Source organism: Pelophylax lessonae (assembly GCF_965119305.1).
Source record: "Pelophylax lessonae genome assembly, chromosome: 9".
NCBI classification, from domain to species: Eukaryota; Metazoa; Chordata; class Amphibia; order Anura; family Ranidae; genus Pelophylax; species Pelophylax lessonae.
Genome location: NC_138776.1, coordinates 213,907,941 through 213,925,840, shown reverse-complemented (window position 1 = coordinate 213,925,840; position 17,900 = coordinate 213,907,941). Strand labels below are relative to the sequence as shown.

General features: G+C 45.4%; 1 protein-coding gene across 1 annotated transcript in view; it reads left to right on the top strand.

The window, feature by feature from the left end:
* Nucleotides 1-820: 820 nt before the first annotated feature.
* OGDHL (oxoglutarate dehydrogenase L) overlaps nucleotides 821-17,900 on the top strand; it is a 302,089-nt gene continuing 285,009 nt past the window's right edge. Inside the window, exon 1 of the mRNA XM_082267472.1 lies at nucleotides 821-927. The gene's annotated coding sequence lies outside the window, so the exon portion shown is untranslated. The remainder of the gene's footprint in view (nucleotides 928-17,900) is intronic.

The following is a 17,900-nucleotide window of genomic DNA, read 5'->3' as shown; positions in this document are numbered from 1 at the left end:
CCATACAGGCATTCCATCCTCCATCCTTCATCCTCCATACAGACATTCCATTCTCTATCCTCCTTACAGAAACTGGGGACGTCTGGTCAGCCTACCATACAGGCATTACATCCTCAATCCTCCATACAGACATTCCATCCTCCATACAGGCATTCCATCCTCCCTCCTCCATACATTCTATCCTCCATCCTCTATACATTCTATCCTCCATCCTCCATACATTCAATCCTCCATTCTTCATACATTCCATCCTCCATACAGACATTCTATCCTCCATACATTCTATCCTCCATACAGACATTCTATCCTCTATCCTCCATCCATTCTATCCTCCATACAGACATTCTATCCTCCATCCTCCATACATTCTATCCTCCATTCTTCATACATTCCATCCTTCATACAGGCATTCCATCCTCCATCCTTCATCCTCCATACAGGCATTCCATCCTCCATCCTTCATACAGACATTCCATCCTCCATCCTTCATACAGACATTCCATCCTCCATACATTCTATCCTCCATTCTTCATACATTCTATCCTCCATTCTACATACAGACATTCTATCCTTCATACGGACATTCTATCCTCCATACATTCTATCCTCCATACATTCTATCCTCCATACATTCTATCCTCCATACATTCTATCCTCCATACATTCTATCCTCCATCCTCCATACATTCTATCCTCCATACATTCTATCCTCCATCCTCCGTACATTCTATCCTTCATCCTCCATACATTCTATCCTCCATCCTTCCCATCAGCACATTCCGGCGTTTCAGCACCATGGACAGCGCCCCGCCCACTCCCCGCCCCCTCATGAACGGAGGACGTCAGGCTTTGTGACGTCAGTGAGCTGTAAACAGAACGTTCCGCCGAGAGCCGCGTTGGGGGACTTGTGTGATGAGCCGAGCTCAGGTAATGGTGACCGGAAATCCCCGGTGACCCCGGCACTGTACCGGTCCGGTGTAGTGTGAGGAAGAAAGTTCCCGTCATTGTCCGTACAAGCGGCGTGTGTATATAGAGGGAAGGAGGGAGGGCGGTGTACGGAGAGGGCTGAGCTGCTGTCATACTGATAGGTGTGTGTGATAATAGCCGGGTATCAGTGTAGATGGGATTGCAATGGGTCACACCATAACAGGTTCTCATATACGGGCAGTATGTGTATTCCTGCGTCTTCCTTACACCCCATTCATATCAGTGGGCTGCCAAACACACAAAAACTACTCCAGTCACCGCTTTTTAAATTGCGCCGCACCAAACCGCATAGTTCTCTGTGCCGGATTACCGATAGGCAGAGTGGGCACCGGCCTTTGGGCCCCACATCATTTAAGAGTAAAGTAGAGGTGGGCTCGGGCGTGTTTGAGTTGGCACGTGCCCGATCCCCCCAGGAAGCTGACGCTGCAGTCCCCTAATCGCAGGTGGTGTGACATTCCCCATCCACAGCTGCACAGATGGGGGTCTCCGTGCCTGTGATTAGCGCAGTGCAGTGTCGGCCCCCTGGCGGGATCGGGCACATGCCAACTCAAACACTAGAGTCACAAAGAATCGCATGACAAGGGAAATCACTGATTCCATGATGCCTGTGGTCATCAATGCGACTCAGCAAGGGGCGTCTTTGGAAAGGATTCCTGTGCTCCTTATTCAGGAAGTCTCCCTATTCTGATATTATTACGCCTAAGGCGATTTTCAAGGTCGTCCACTTTCTGCAACCAAAAGGATATTTGTTTGTCTGCAGCAGACTCCCGAGCAGGGAAGGGGGAGAAATCATCTTCTATGGAGGATATTCTGCGCTCAGTCTCCGCCACCCTCACCCACTGCATATCATGCCGCATGAGGCCCATATCGGCCTCTATTTCCTCCATTTTGGTGTTGCATGTTGTGATCGCCTCTAAAAGCTTGGCATTTACTTGTTCTAGGGTAAGTTTACCCGATCTCTCAGCTGCAGATGTGCCAGGTTTCAAAAGATCCCCTGCAGCCGCACCGCTTCTCCATGTTAGAGGAGGGCCGCGTCCGCCATCTTGTTTCTCCATGCGGGCAAATTCTTTCAGACGATTTGCCGGGGTAGAGGAGCAATCTTTGCTGATTGTGCCTGCGGGGTGACTTTGCACTGCAGAGGGGCACAGCGGATTCTGTGAGCGGGCTCCGGAGCTCTCCTCAGACACGTCTTGTCATGTTGACGGTAACCATGCCCCCCTCCTGTGCTACGTTGATGCAATTTACAATGCGATGTGGCCTCAAAGAATACACAAGGTTGCACTAAAAATCACATCAAACGAGCATCGCAGCAGTGTGAACCGCACCCAAAGGGCCCCCGCAACAAGGAATAAAAATAATATTGATATATTATATATAATATAAGCCTGGGTTTGCACTAGTGTGTGCGGAACACCACACCGCATTCCTGGGCAAATTACATGCAATGTCTGTGCCGTGCGGTGCGATTTGAGCCATACATTTTGTATGGCTCAAATCGCTTCATATCCGCACCAAAATGATGCAGGATCTTTTTTTTTTTTTCGCATCTGAATTAGGGATGCACCGATCCGATATTCAGATCGGATATCGGCGCCGATATGGCCATTTTAGATGGATCGGGGGATCGGTAACATTGACCGATCCACGGGCTGATCCGGTTTTTGGTGAGTAACGGCTCAGCCATCCCTTACTAGGTGCAGTAGTAGTATGGGATGGGAGCCGCTGTATAGGGCCGGCTCACAGGCAGAGTGATATCAGATGCACTCCGCCTGTGAATGGAGGAGCCATACACATAAAGCAGCGGCTTTGCTCTGTACTGCAGCCGCTTGCATTGTGTGTAGCTCCGGATCGGTTCCGGTATCGGCGATTTCACATTGCCAGGTATCGGGTCCAAAAAAGTCGGATCGGTGCATCCCTAATCTGAATTGCACTGCATAGATGTAAACTCCCAAGCGATGCCATTCTGGCAATTGCACTGCGCTTTGCAATCTGTTTTGGTGGGTTGTTAACCACTTCCCCCAAATTAACATACCCATAAGCTAGGGCTGCACGATTAATTGTTAAAAAATTGCGATTTCGATTTACCCCCCACCATCTTAAAACGGCATTTCCTTGATTCATACAGAGCCGTTCTCTGCGCGCTCACATCTGTCAAAAAAAAAAAAAAAAGAGCCTCTGCGCCGGTTCACACTGGCGCGACGCTACTTTCAGGGGCGACCTGCGAGGTCGGGGTGCGAGCAGCGCGCCGCGACCTCGGAGCGGCCGCCACAGACTTCATAACATTGAAGTCTATGGCGGTCGCCTCCTGGTCGCCCCAAAGAAGCTCCGGACCCTTTTTCTAGGTCGGAGCGACTTGTGTCGCTCCTATTAGAACGGGTCCGTAGCTTCCCTATGGGAGGCGACCTGCGGCGACCTGTGAGGCGACCAGGTCGCCTCACAGGTCGCCCTAGTGTGAACCAGGGCTAAGGCAAATGTTTATCAACATTGCCAAGGCTGGGAGATTACTGTAAACACAATGTTTTACAATGTATCATTTAATTCTTTTAGATCAAAGGAATGAACTTCTGTCTGTAAGGGACGGTTCACACTCTTGCGAGTGCGGCGATCGCATGTAATTCGGAGCGCACTGCTCCTTCATTACATGCGATCTCCTGTGCGGATGCGAGTTAATTCGCACTGCACCCGCACAAAAGACACACAGGACCCTTTTTTCCAGCCGCATCAGGATCGGATCGCACAGTGGTTCACACTTGTGCGATCGGATCCTGTGCGAACTGTCAGATCGCACTGCGATATGCGATCAAACTGGGGGTGTCGTTTACATTTAATTGACACCCCCTGCGTATCGCATATGGCAGTGTGAACTGCCAGATATGCGTTTGCAATGCGGGAACAGGCTAAGTCCCGGTTCACACTTCTGTAATGCGGGAACGCTGCGAATATGCAGCGTGTTCCCGCATCGCATCCGCCCCCCTGGCAGTTCACACTACCATATGCATACATAGTTACATAGTAGGTGAGGTTGAATAAAGACAATAGTCCATGCAGTTCAACATGTGTAGGTGTGTGTGGCTGTAATCATCTCACATAGTCCTTAATGTCCTGATCCTTGAGATGTAAGTCTAATGCCCCGTACACACGTGCAGATTATCTGAAGACTTTTGTCTGCAGACTTACCAAAACCATATAATATGAGGTCAAACCTAAACACTTTCAATTTGTATGCAATCCGGCAGGCCCTGGCACTACATAGAAAAGGTAAATCTGAAGACAAAAGTCTTCAGATAATCTGCACGTGTGTATGGGGCATAAGAGTCTTTTGAAAGCCACCATACTTCCCTCAGAAACCACCTCTTGTGGTAGAGAATTCCACAATCTTGTAGCCCTAACAGTAAAGAATCCTCCTCGTTGCCTGAGGTTAAAACGCTTCTCCTCTAATCGCATTGTATGTCCTCGAGTCCTCATGCAATCCCTTTGGATGAACAGTTTTTTTTCTAAGCTGAGATCCCCATTAAGATATTTATAAATTGTTATTATGTCCCCCCTCAGGCGTCTCTTCTCCAGGGAGAATAAATCGAGCGATTGCAGCCGCTCTTCATAGTTAAGGTCCTTCAACCCCCTAATCAGTTTAGTTGCCCTTCTCTGGACTCTCTCCAGCTCCAACACATCCCTCCTGAGGACTGGCGACCAGAACTGGACAGAATACTCCAGATGCGGTCGGACCAGAGTTTTATAAAGTGGAAGGATTATAGTCTTATCTCTGGAATACATCCCTTTCTTTATGCATGCTAATATTCTGCCGGCTTTGGCAGCTGCCGCTTGACATTGCATGTTGTTGCCTAGTCTATCATCAACCAAGACTCCCAGATCCTTCTCCATTTTTGATTCCCCCAAGGGTTCCCCTCCTAACGTGTATTGTGCTTTTATGTTTTTAGTCCCCAAGTGCAAAACCTTACACTTCTCTACGTTAAACCTCATTTGCCATGTCGTTGCCCACTCCGTAATTTTGTCCAGGTCATTCTGTAGGATATCTGCTTCATGTTGTGCAGTTATTGCCCTGGCCAATTTTGTGTCATCTGCAAAAACTGATATCGAACTACTGACCCCGACCTCAATGCTGTTTATGAATAAATTGAACAAGGTTGGTCCCAGGACTGAGCCCTGGGGGACCCCGCTTACTACCTCAGACCAGTCTGAGTATGCGCTGTTTATTACCACCCTTTGGACACGCCCTTTTAGCCAGTTCCGTATCCAAGAGCAAACCCTGCTGTCAATACCTGCAGACCTTATTTTATAAATTAAGTGCTTATGGGGAACTGTATCAAACGCCTTAGCGAAATCCAAGTACACCACATCCACTGGTCTCCCCCTATCAAGCTCACAGCTCACCTCCTCGTAGAATGTTAAGAGATTGGTTTGACAAGAACGCCCATTTGTAAACCCGTGCTGATTACTGCTGATGATGCTGTTGTCTTTAGCAAACTCTACGATATAGTCCCTTATCATCCCCTCCAGAAGTTTACATACTATTGATGTCAAACTGACAGGCCTATAATTTCCCGGGATATGCCTCTGGCCCTTTTTGAATATCGGAATCACGTTAGCCTTCCTCCAATCCCCTGGTACATCTCCTGTCCTAATACTGTCAGCAAAGATCAGGAACAGTGGTCTGGATATAATAATACTGAGTTCCTTGAGTACTCTCGGATGTACGCCATCCGGGCCTGGTGATTTGTTTGTGTTCAGTTTATCCAGTCTTGCCCTGATTTCACCCTCTGTTAGCCATAGTGGCAAGTCCTGTGTATTACTACTAACCATACAGTCATGGTCAGTGTACCCCTCCTTTTCCTGCGTAAAGACTGACGAGAAAAAAGCATTCAGCACGGTTGCTTTTTCAGTGTCCTCTGTAACCATCCCCCCATCATCGCTAATTATGTGTGCAATATGCTCTGCCCTAGTTTTTTTGCTTTGCTGTTGATATACTTAAAGAATTTCTTTGGGTTTTTTTACTATCCTCCGCTATTTGTCTCTCAAAGTTGATTTTAGCCATCTTGATTTCTTGTTTACTTTTCTTATTTGCCTCCTTGTATTGCTGGAAGGCTGATACTGTGCCCTCTGATTTATATTTCCTGAAGGCCAATTTTTTCCCCCTAATAAGTTTTTTAACGCTACGGTTTAGCCAGCCAGGTTTGGATTTGTCTCTTCTAAATTTATTTCCCATAGGAATGCACTGCAAGATGCCTTTGCTTAATATGTTCCTAAAGCATTCCCATTTTTCCTCTGTGGTCAGGGATCCCAGGGTTTGGTCCCAGTTTACCCTTTCCATCAATGAGTACAATTTTGGAAAGTTTGCCCTTCTGAAGTTTAGGGTTCTTATGTTCCCCACTTGTCTTGTTATATTGTTATTTACACTAAATGTGATCATCCTGTGATCGCTAGAGCCCAGGTAGTCCTGGACTCCTACCTCCGAGATTAGGTCTGGGTCATTAGTAATCAATAGATCCAGGACTGCATTTTCTCTAGTAGGGGAATCCACCAACTGTGACATGTAATTATCCAGTAAGGTTTCCGTGAATAGACGGGCCTTCTGTGAGTGTGCAGTCCCCTCGTCCCAGTCAATGTCGGGATAATTGAAGTCCCCCAATATGATGACTGATCCCAATCTTGCCACTTTACCCAAAAGCGCTAAAAATTCCAGCTCTACCTCCTCCCCTTGTTTAGGTGGCCTATAGCAAACCCCCACAATTACTTTTCCCTTTTCTCCTTCCCTATGGAGTTCAACCCACACAGATTCTAAATCCATGCTCATCCCATCCGTAATGTCACTCCTTTCTATCACCTTTATACTGTTCTTGACGTAGAGACATACCCCTCCCCCTCTTTTTCCTACCCTGTCCTTCCGGGAAACCGAATACCCTTGGATATTGCGATACCCAGGGGGTGTCAAATAAAAGTTAACAACACCCCCAGTTGTGTGTCCAAGTCGCACTAGTGGAAACGGAGTCTTCTCATCTCCAAAGGGAGATAGCGTTGTCGGTGAAGAACAGGAAGAAGCTGTTTGTCTAGCTAAGATAAAACTTTCTAACCTACACAAGTAGCTAGCCAGGAAATGATGAATATCAAAGATAAAGATATTTAACATACTATTAATAGGAAAAATTAAATTTTTGACTGGAGTTTCCCTTTAAAATCAGTATTTTTTGCTAGAAAATTACTTAGAACCCCCCAATACTATTTATATATTTAGCAGAGACCCTAGAGAATAAAATGGCGATCATTGCAATATTTTATGTCGCACTGTATTTGCGTATCGGTCTTTCAAACGCAATTTTTTGGAAAAAAATACACGTTAATGAATTAAAAAAAAAAATAAACAGTAAAGTTAGCCCAATTTTTTCGTATAATGTAAAAGATGATGTTACGCCGAGAATCGTGATCTTTATTTAAGCAAAAAAAATTGTGATCGTCATTTTATCCAGAATTGTGCAGCTCTAACATACGTCCTTGGGGTTCAGTGGTTATCCCGGAATGATTCCTGCACCTACAGGTAGCATTCTTTGCAGTCGGCGGTTCTGTACAAGGCATAAGTGATCTGAGTGGCTAATTAGTCACTTGATCACTTATGCGGGTGGCAGAATGGGGTCCCACCCCCCCTTCTGTTGCCGCCGCCTCTCCCAGGCTCTCCTGTCCCATCACTGAGGCCGGGAGCGATGCGGCAATGGCTGCCCTGTACAGAGAGTGGAACTGATTTTGTTCCCTTCTCTTTGTAACAGTATTCGTCAATTTCTGTTCCGCCCCTTTGTTTACCTGGCCAAACTGGTCACAGGATTGCTGATAGGACTGCATATATGTGATCCATAGGAGAAGTACAACCATCAATTTCCCATCTGACCACCCATTTTGAAAAAAAAAAAAAAAAAAAAAAACTCTGACCAGCTTCCTGTCCCATCTGAAAAAAAGCATTATGGCAACATGATGCTACCACCACCATGTTTCAGGGTGGGGAAGGTGTGTCCAGGGCATTTTGCTTCCCCTGCTGTAGGAAATTGGATCATGCTTTGCTGGGTTTTTTCGCCTTCCTCTGGATCAACTGAGGGTATAGGATTGTGTATATGGGATTGTATGGTTGGGTTTTCATTACTGTTTTTTTTTTTTTTTTTCTTTTTGTTGGTTGATCCAGATGGACTTTTTCAACCTGACTGACTATGTAACCAAACACGCTTTGGCTGTACTACTTCTTTTAATATTACTTTAATTTGGCTCTGGCAGTACCGTGCATTTCGATGGGTGTGAATGCACCTGTGTTTGCCACATGCATGGGGGTGCCGTTAAGAATTAACAGCACCCATGTGTGTTTTGTCAAAGGAAACGAGTTCTTATGTGTGTTTCCCTCACCGCAAGTGTGTGAAGCACCCTCAATCTATCCAGTATGGAAAAACCCAGGTCACCATTGGGGCACATAGGAAACGATTGTTTTTTAGGTGCCCCAGTCACGCCACAATACTGTTATGTGCAGATTAGTGCAGCGCACTGGATGGCTTTGTATGTCAGCAAACTGCAGTGAAATGCATTGCACTGTTGTGTAAATACTACAGGAAGTGTCTTATGTGAATAAAGTTCACAAACAAAAATAATTGGTGATTTGCTGGAATGCCCACTGCACTACTCCCTGGCGGCACTTACACTGCTAGCTTCCTGCATAGTAGGAACAGTCCGACACCTGCATGGTCCCTTGCCGCATCTTCTTCCTGGCCTCTCCTGGGTGCCAGGCTTCAGCCGTCCTGATTGGCCAGTGCAGAATGACATCACTCCCATGCATGTGCACTTCGCCGTCATTCCAGCCCACAGGCACTTTGCAGGATTGTAAACTGAGCTGCACATGAACAGCTCAGTGTACATTCTACAGGGGAATGCAAACAAACAGGTAGATTGTTTTTTTTATTGCCTGTTTGCAATTTTTTTCAACTTTAAAGTGGAACTAAATCCATCAATTTAACCATCCAAAAAAATTAAAGGCATGCCCTGAATGATAACTGTCACAGTTGCTTGCACTTTTAGCTGAACTGTCAAGTCATCGAGTGGCTGGTTTCATAACGGTTCATATTTTCAGCACCATGGCAACTGCAGATCTAATGGAGGCCAAGATGGCAGCTTCCTTGGTTTTAAGTACTGGAAGAATGCAAGTCAATGCAAGGACACAGAGAGTACAATTGCTTTCTATGGCCCGGAGCTAGGATAAAATGCTGACATATTATCACAGCGCACAGGAAGCCATCATATGTCAATGTACAGCAGCACAATGCAGTACTGTACAGTGGTATAAATCAAGTGTAACTTTGTGCACTTGCATTCCCTGCCCCTACCGCTGACTCACTGCAGCCAGAACCAAGAGCTGCCCGCACACTAAACGAAATGAAACTGACTGCACAGCGGTTTCCCATAAGGATAGGAGTGTGTAGTTCCATTTTAAGCTGTCTATACACTGTATAATTTTTTCTGAATGAAAAGTTAGTGAACTGCTGTGTGGGCCATTGAGGAGAGAGAGAGAGACCCTGGAGAGCCGCTGCTCTCATGCACGTCACTGGATTGAGATGGGGCTAAAGTATAAGGGGAGGGGCGGCACCCAGAAGGTTTTTTACCTTTAGGTCCCTTTCAGATGGAGTGGACTCTTTCTTCATGCGGATCCGCCTGCTCAGCGAGGGATCTCTCCTGAGCAGGCAGATGACAGATCCATGTCTGCTATGCTATGCTCTATAGGGCGTTGGAATGGAAACAGACAGGCTGTCATCCGATCCACTGAACATATGCCCATCGTTTTTTTTTTTTATCGGATTGGATGCCAGCTGGTGTCAATGGACACATGTCCACTGACATCCGCCGCTCTATAGAGGGTGGTCTGATCGGATCCTTCTGAAAAACACACAGGTGGACCACATTGGTCCACTGGTGTGAAAGGCGCCTAATGCATTGAATGCATTAAGGTAAAAAACCTTTCTACCTTTAGAACCATGTTAACAAACCGGTTCCCTCAACCTCCCTTCTGGTACAATGTATTCATCTATCACAGTCAGAATACACTGATCAATGGCTATCGCTGATTGACAGCAGCTGCTAATCACAGGTACATTTTCCAACATGTCATTAAACAATCGACTTCTGTCGAATAGCATATGGGCAGATTCAGGGCTGGTTCACATCATGTGCAGTGACCGGTCTTTTTCTGCACCAAATCAACACAGGTGTGCATTGTTAAAATGCAACCTGTCTGCATTAGAAGGCAACACAGTGCACAGGAATGCATGCAGCACAATGCAACTGCAAAGATTTAAAAATAAATGGTTAGGATCCATCGGGGGAACCTTTCACTTCAAAACAGGCACAATAATGCACCGTATTACGTATGAAAGTGCATAGATTGCACATCAACACAGATGAATTTTGGATGTGTTGCAGTGAGTTTTTATGTGCAGTGTGGTGTGAAATGACCCAAAATGTATGCATTAAAGTGTACCTACATCTGTACATACTTAATATATGGCCGCCTTCCAGTCTTTAGATGTGGTGGATGCATTTGTTCCCTTTTTTCAGGCTTTTTTGTAGGATGCCATTTCTGACTTCAACCTGGAAATACTGGTTGCTTGGATGTCATGTTGGTGTGTTGATTTGGGTACATATACAGAGATAAGGAATTCTGACATTTCTCTGGATTTCATATGCTGCATGCTTCTTTCAGGTCTATTATTCAGAGATGTTGAAGCTAGGCAGCTAGCATTTTTTTTGAAGGAAGCCATTAGTTCTAGTCCCTTCATCCCTCAGACGATGTATTATAAAATGTGAATACCTCAAAACCAGGGCTTTTTATCAGCAGAAACATTGTCCGGCACCTTCAGCACTAAATGTATGTAATGGTAAGGGGTGTTGGAGTGTCTATTAACCGGTCGCCGACCGCCGCAAGTACATATACTGCGGCGGTCACCCCCGGCCAGGCAAAGTGACGTACCGGTACGTCACTAGCCTGCGAGCCAATAGGGGGCGAGCGTGCGCCGCCTGAGGGGCGCTCCTGCCCCCGCTCGCTCACTCTGATCCCCGCGCGTGTGACCGGCGGATTCGATGTCCGCCGGTCACTCGCGATTGTCAGTTACAGAGGGAGAAAGGCAGGCGGCTAATGTAAACAAAGCCGCCTGTCATTCTCCCTTGTGTAACAGCAGAGATCATACGGTCCTGCTATGTAGGACCGTAGATCTCTGCTGTTACATGAACAGCCACATCCCTGCACAGTTAGAAACACGCCCCTAGGGACACACTTAACCCCTCCTTCTCCAATAAAGTTAACCCCTTTCCTGCCAGTGTCATTTTTACAGTAACAGTGCATATGTATAGCACTGATTACTGTAATAATGCCACTGGTACCCCCAAAAGTGTCAAAAATGTCAGTCAAGGGTCCGATCTGTCGGGTGCAATGTCGCAGTCCCGCAAAAAAAATCGCAGATCGCCGCCATTACTCGTTAAAAAAAACAACAAAAATGACAAAAATCTTTCCCTTAGTTAGTAAACGCAATAACTTTTGCGCAAACCAATCAAAATATGCTTTTTGCGATTTTTTTTTTTTACCAAACATATGTAGCAGAAAACAAATTGGCCTAAATTTAGATTTTTACATTTTTTGGGGGGGAATTTCATATAAAAAAATGTGAAAAATATTGTTATTTTTGCAAAATTGTCGCTCTTTTTTTGTTTATAGCGCATGATCAAAAAATCGCACAGGTGATCAAATACCACCAAAACAAAGCTCTGTTTGTGGGAAAAAAAGGACGTCGATTTCATTTGGGTACAGCATCGCATGACCGCGCAATTGTCCGTTAAAGTCACGCAGTGCCGAATCGCAAAATACCCCCTGGTCAGGAAGGGGGTAAAATCTTCCGGGGCTTAAGTGGTTAATGCTGGCTGCTGGGGGATTGAATGTTCCTGGAGGGGATATATTTTTGCATGGCAGAGTTCCATTATTGCTGCTGGTGGGGTCAGTTGCTGGAGGGATCTACTATTAAGGGATGGGTCACTTGTTGCTGGCTGTTGGGGGATCTATTGTTACTGGATGTCATCTATTTTTGTATGGTAGTCTATTGTTGCTGGTGGGGGAACTATTGTTGTTGGGCTTATGTTGCTGGGGGATCAATTGTTGCTGGAAGCGATCTACTGTAAGGGAGTAATCTTTTATTGCTGGCTGCTGGGAAATCTGTTGTTACTGCCAGGGTCTATTATTATTGGGGTCCATTGTTGCTGGGGGGGGGGTCTGTTGTTGCTGGGGGGATCTACTGTTACTAGAATGGGTCTATTGCTGCTGGCTGCAGGGGATCTCAATATCGTTTTTCTTCTTTATTCATCCGCACTTGCGGGTCCGGCTGCCTATAGGTGATTACGTCACTCGGCGATTCGCAAGGGCTCCTGGGATAGCGGTGTCATGTATCCCAGCAGCCCTTGCGAATCGCCTAATGATGAAATCTCGTGTTATTTCCAGACCTGCACCAGCTGTTCTCAGGGATGTATTGCATTCAGTCCGCACCCCACCTCCGCTCGAGCTCTACGGAATGTAATGCTTTCAGTCACCGCTCAGGGAGAGTAGGCGGGGCGGAGTGCGGACTGAATGCAATATATCCCTGAGAACAGCTGCTGCCGGTCTGGAAATAACGCAAGATTTTAGTCACTTGGCGATTCGCAAGGGCTACTGGGATACATGAAGTCTCTATCCCAGGAGCCCTTGCGAATCGCCGAGGGACGTAATCGCCTATAGGCAGCCGGACCCGGAAGTGCCGATAAATAAAGAAGAAAAACTGTATTTCCTTACAAAAAAAGAAAAAAAATAGTTTGCATTGGTAAAAGCATATTTAAAGTGAATTACGTACATCTCAACTTAATAAATGGGTGGAACTCCGCTTTAACAACTGCCATACAAATTACTTATCACAATATACTGGGTTCTGTATTCTCTAAAAGGGGCGGTACTGGGAGGTGGGTAGGGGGTGGAACCAAGGGATGTTGCTCAGAGGTGGGTAGGGGGCGGGGACAAGAAGTGACTCGGAAGAGTTCCTGCAACTATTCTCTGAGAAAAAAAAAAGCCCTGCATCATTCCTTGAGTTGTAATTAAACTTCTGCTTTCATGTTTTTTCACTGCAGACTCACTTTGTGTAATATAAATGTCTGAAAAATTGTCACCCCTTGTTGGTGACCACCCTTTTTTATGCTCAATAAACAGGAGCAGCGTTGTCACCCTGAATGCAGGGTACAATTGATGTTCTGACGCACTGTGCTCTGATATGTCCGTCCTTTGTAGCAGTCTGTTAGTAATAAGCAGCTTAGTAAATCTGTGGTATGCATAGGCTTGTCAGCTATCGCACTAGTGATCTTGGCACTTCTAGTCCCAGGTCTTTCTGCATGTTATTGTTAACTAATTTGCACAGGCATGAAGATTTGAAATTTAGGGATGTGGACTGAACAGTGTGCACAGCGTTGCACATGCATATTTATTAAAAAGTACTGAAAATAATGGATTAAAAAAGTGCTGTAGAACAACATGTGCATATGTGAACACAGTTATTTTTTAATAAGGGTTTAACTTGAGGTAATCAGATTTTTAATATCAAATCTGGGGACATATTTATTTTTTTTTTAATTGCAAATGGCACAGGACTGAATAATACACAGAGCGCTGGGCAAGGGCTACATAATACACAGAGTGCTGGGCACAGGACTACATATTACACAGAGCGCTGGGTACAGGACTACATAATACACAGAGCGCTGGGCACAGGACTACATATTACACAGAGCGCTGGGCACAGGACTACATACTAGGGATGCACCGAAATTTCGGCCACCGAAATTATCGGCCGAAAATGGGCCTGTCCCATTTCGGCCGATAATGGGTTAACAATGCCGAAAGTAATATGGCCGCCGTGAGGAAGGAGGGCGCAGCGCGGGTTTTAAAAGTCCTGCCTCTGGCCAGCCGGCCGCCCGCCTCTCAATGACGTCCCTACTACTACGATCTGTGTATGAATGAAGTGACATACCGGGCAGGTGAGCGGCCGCTAATAGATATAACTATGTGAGCCTTCACTTCACTGTCAGCGGGACTGTGTGTATGAATGAACTGACCTGACACCGGGCGGGGGGAGCGGCCGCTAATAGCTATAACTATGTGAGAGCCTTCACTTCCCTGTCAGGCATGTATCTCCGCTGACAGGGAAGTGAAGGCTCTCACATAGTTATAGTTATTAGCAGGCCGCTCCCCCCGCCCTCCCGCCCGGTGTCAGGTCAGTTCATTCATACACAGTCCCGCTGACAGTGAAGTGAAAGGCTCACATAGTTATATCTATTAGCGGCCGCTCAGGGTCACTTCATTCATACACACATCCTAGTAGTGACATCACCGGGAGGCGGGCTGCCGGCCAGAGGCGCTTCTTTTGAATGAAGGACACCGGAGGAGCACTCAGCAGAGTGACAGTAAGGAGATTTAATCGTTGGGATGGGGAGGGACGCTGAGCCAGAGGAGGGGAGGGTGTACTGCCGAGGGGGACGCTGAGGGGGGGGGGGGGTGAGCTGAGGCAGCTTACCAATGGTATTAGTATTATGCAGCATGAGGGGGTTAATGTATTGTCACTGCTGGTCACTGATGCATTAGTGACCGACCAGTGGCAGTTAATTAACCCCTTTGTGCTGCATTAGTGCAACCAGTATCAGTGCAACCAGTGTTAATTAACACTGATACTGGTTGCACTAATGCAGCACAAAGGGGTTAATTAACTGCCACTGGTCGGTCACTAATAGATGAGTGACCAGCAGTGGCAATATATTAACCCCCTCATGCTGCATAATACAAATACCATTGGTAATTAAATGAACCTCTTGCCAACTCATCACAGTACATATACTGTGACAGTGTGGCAGCGACAGGTGTACGTCGCTGCCTGTTTTTGGTATATGCCCCTCTTCTATCTATTTTAGTCATTTCGGTTTCGGTTTTCGGCCAAGGGCATCCTGCATTTTCGGTTTCGGCCCAGAATTTTCATTTCGGTGCATCCCTACTACATACAGTTCATTACGAAAATATTCGCCCCCCTTGAACTTTTCGACCTTTTGCTACATTTCAGGCTTCAAACATAATGATATAAAACTGTAATTTTTTGTGAAGAATCAACAACAAGTGGGACACAATCATGAAATGGAACAAAATTTATTGGATATTTCAAACTTTATTAACAAATAAAAAACTGAAAAATTGGACGTGCAAAGTTATTCAGCCCCCTTAAGTTAATACTTTGTAGCGCCACCTTTTGCTGCGATTACAGCTGTAAGTCGCTTGGGGTATGTCTCTATCCGTTTTGCACATCGAGAGACTGAAATTTTTGCCCATTCCTCCTTGCAAAACAGCTCGAGCTCAGTGAGGTTGGATGGAGAGCCTTTGTGAACAGCAGTTTTCAGTTCTTTCCACAGATTCTCGATTGGATTCAGGTCTGGACTTTGACTTGGCCATTCTAACACCTGGATATGTTTATTTGTGAACCATTCCATTGTAGATTTTGCTTTATGTTTTGGATCATTGTCTTGTTGGAAGACAAATCTCCGTCCCAGTCTCAGGTCTTTTGCAGACTCCATCAGGTTTTCTTCCAGAATGGTCCTGTATTTGGCTCCATCCATCTTCCCATCAATTTTAACCATCTTCCCTGTCCCTGCTGAAGAAAAGCAGGCCCAAACCATGATGCTGCCACCACCATGTTTGACAGTGGGGATGGTGTGTTCTGGGTGATGAGCTATGTTGCTTTTACGCCAAACATAACGTTTTGCATTGTTGCCAGAAAGTTTGATTTTGGTTTCATCTGACCAGAGCACCTTCTTCCACATGTTTGGTGTGTCTCCCAGGTGGCTTGTGGCAAACTTTAAACAACACTTTTTATGGATATCTTTAAGAAATGCCTTTCTTCTTGCCACTCTTCCATAAAGGCCAGATTTGTGCAGTATATGACTGATTGTTGTCCAATGGACATAGTCTCTCACCTCAGCTGTAGATCTCTGCAGTTCATCCAGAGTGATCATGGGCCTCTTGGCTGCATCTCTGATCTGTCTTCTCCTTGTATAAGCTGAAAGTTTAGAGGGACGGCCAGGTCTTTGTAGATTTGCAGTGGTCTGATACTCCTTCCATTTCAATATCATCTCTTGCACAGTGCTCCTTGGGATGTTTAAAGCTTGGGAAATCTTTTTGTATCCAAATCCGGCTTTAAACTTCTCCACAACAGTATCTCAGACCTGCCTGGTGTGTTCCTTGTTCTTCATGATGCTCTCTGCGCTTTAAACGGACCTCTGAGACTATCACAGTGCAGGTGCATTTATACGGAGACTTGATTACACACAGGTGGATTCTATTTATCATCATTAGTCATTTAGGTCAACATTGGATCATTCAGAGATCCTCACTGAATTTCTGGGGAGAGTTTGCTGCACTGAAAGTAAAGGGGCTGAATAATTTTGCACGCCCAATTTTTCATTTTTTTATTTGTTAACAAAGTTTAAAATATCCAATAAATTTCGTTCCACTTCATGATTGTGTCCCACTTGTTGTTGATTCTTCACAAAAAATTACAGTTTTATAGCTTTATGCTTGAAGCCTGAAATGTGGCAAAAGGTCGCAAAGTTCAAGGGGGCCGAATACTTTAGCAAGGCACTGTAATACACAGCAATGCACATAGGACTCCATAATACACAGAGCGCTGGGCACTGGACTACATATTACACAGCGCGGGCCTAAATTGCTGGTAGGGCGTCCGTGTACGTCCTTCTGTGCATGAGCTGCCTGGGCGCCCCCTGTGGGGCACGCGTGGTTCGCTCTGTGATCAGAGAGCCCATGACACTCGGCTGATCATAGATCAGAGTACAGGGCCAGGCCCGGCCCCTAACCACGTGATCAGCTGTCAGCCAATGCGAATATTGAGCAACGTAAACATTTTTAAATACCTCCACTTTATTCTCCAGGGTCTTTGCTGTCAGAAAATAAATAATTGTTTGGAATTTAAAGTAATTTCTACAACAAATGCTAACGTGCACAAATTGGCCCAGTAGACAAGTGGTTAACTATTCTTTAAAATGTATTTATCACCAAACTATTTTTTGTCTGCTTTGGATAAAGTGATGAGGGGTTAGAACCCCATATCAGGCTTTTCTGCTGCCTGTGTCCCCATTGGGGAGATTTACCCTAATTGTCCTGGTGATCACTGGGTTTGAACAAGACCAGTTCTAAATTCTGAATTATCACTTGTTTCAGTGACAGCTGTCTAAGGGACATTCCCTCACTTTAGAGAGATTTCCTCTCATTCCCTGTTGTGTCTCCAGGAAATATGTCCCCTCCCCAATGGGGCACAAATGGAAAAAACTGACATACAAGGAAAAGTTGTACAAATCTGTTTTTGTGGGTGGGTGGGTTTTTTTTGTAGCATGCCTTTGCTTTCCATATATTTTGCTGACGATGATGTATGTTATTTTTCAGTTTACTAGAAAAAATCTAGAGCACAGATTTAAAAAAACAACAGGAAAGTGAGGACGGAACGTGTATCGGTGCCTCCTCACAAGTGTATTAACAGCTGTGGACTTAAATAAATCAATGAATAAAATGTAAATATCCTTGTTTGGTTGTCAAGATTTTCCTATGTATTTGCTGACAGGCCCATTTTTCTTCAGCTAGCAATGAATCTGGCAAAGTATCTCAAGCAATATCATTTGTCTTTAAGGAGGATCTCAAATCTTTGGTAACATCACACACATTTTAAAATAAATGTAATGTAATAATTTATAGCATGTCATCCTGTTTATTGAAATGCAATTTTTAAAGGGTCTCATATTTTACATGTTCATGGATCAGGTCCCGACCT